This window comes from Lottia gigantea (assembly GCF_000327385.1).
Source record: "Lottia gigantea unplaced genomic scaffold LOTGIsca_35, whole genome shotgun sequence".
Classification (NCBI taxonomy): domain Eukaryota; kingdom Metazoa; phylum Mollusca; class Gastropoda; family Lottiidae; genus Lottia; species Lottia gigantea.
In genome coordinates this window covers 1,346,656-1,348,351 of record NW_008709190.1, presented here as the reverse complement: position 1 = coordinate 1,348,351, position 1,696 = coordinate 1,346,656, and positions in this window count along the sequence as shown.

Below are 1,696 nucleotides of genomic sequence, written 5' to 3'. Positions count from 1 at the left end.
CAAGTTGTATGGATACCGGGTGGTATAATTAACTTCTCTTAGTATTTATCTTTAATATCAATTCATTATAACTAGTGACAATTCCTTCAAAGAACCACGACTTAAAAAAGAAATAGTGACGGACAAAATAAGATACGTAGCGTGATTTATTGCTAAAAGTCACTGAAACAACATAAGAATATGGCCCACTTTGTGTTCCATAGAAATTTTCTGCTGACACAGAATCCGCTAGTTGATCATGTGACTTCATTCGTTGGAATACATTCTAGCAGACGACACTTGGAATTCCGATTACCGCTTGGGATTATAAGGAAATACGGCCGATAAAAAATGGTGACGTTTGGTAATAACTTAAATCCGCCATTTTGTATTTGTCAAAGTATACATTAATACATTTTACCTTGCTTGAAACTACTGGATTCATTCTACTAGCTGATATTGTAGAGAAAACCCATGTTTATCAAAACAAACTAATGCGGAGGTCACGCAAGGTCGCTCATGTAAATTATTAATCCTTTCCGGAAATCCACGAATAATAGGTTTCCACGAAATTAGGTTATTTGACTGTACTAGACTACGCTATAGTCATGTGAACTGAATACTTCCAATTCATGACTTCTGAGGCAATGTGGTTCAGGAACAGTTCTCAGATGTGAACATATAAAATTTGTAGTGTAAACGCTATCCATTCTGAGAACAGATCTTGAGCGTGTGTCTTTACACTTTGACCTTTTGCAGCAGTTAGTAATGATTCTCAATCTATTGTTTTCAGTTTTGAAGGTGAATTAGTAAAAGGACAATATGATGGAGAATGTTCTATGGTTTATAAAGGAGGACATTCGTACAAGGTAACCTTTTGATTTCTTACATTCAAGAATAAATGAAAAAGGAATACAAATTCTCTTAGCTCACTGGTTATTAGCCATAAGCTTGGGACTTGGGCTACTGTATGGGGCTTGAATATCAAAATTTTAACCACACACACACACTTGCAAAAAATATAGATGGGTCTTTAGAACATTGAATGGTAAAGAAAAATCCTGCTGATGTGAAATGAATTCTTACTGCTGCTATAATTAATACATTACCGGTAATATTTTAAATCACACCCTTTACTATCTTTGTTTTATTTTTATTTTATCAGGGTCAGTTTTCAGAAGGTCTCATGAATGGAAAAGGAAAATATATTTGGGCTGATGGAGTCACGTATGAGGTAATTCAATATTGTTGTAATTCTGACTGTACTTCAATCCTCAATCCTCAATTTCTGATTAATATATCAAATAAGCTTATATACACGTAGATCTAACATGCCTGGAGCTACAGGGGGCATCCCCCCTTCCCCCAAACAAATAGATTGCCACCCTGAAATACTTTTGACAAATGACCACAATTCCATTACTACAAATAAACACCATACACCATTACCCCTCCAAATATATTTCTTGCCTCTCCAAACAATCAAGTAAGATCTAATGTCAGATTTTCAGGTATAACCAAACTTATGGCAGAAGCTAGTTTATTATCCAAAAAATATGCTGCATGAATCAGCTTGAAATATCTTATAAGCTTATAAATTAAGTACAATAATGGTCTAAGAATCTTCACTATTGCATTGAATTCAAAGAAAATGTCTCAAACATTGCAAATTTGAGTTATTTCTGCAATTCAAATGATTTGCAATTTTACAAAGACT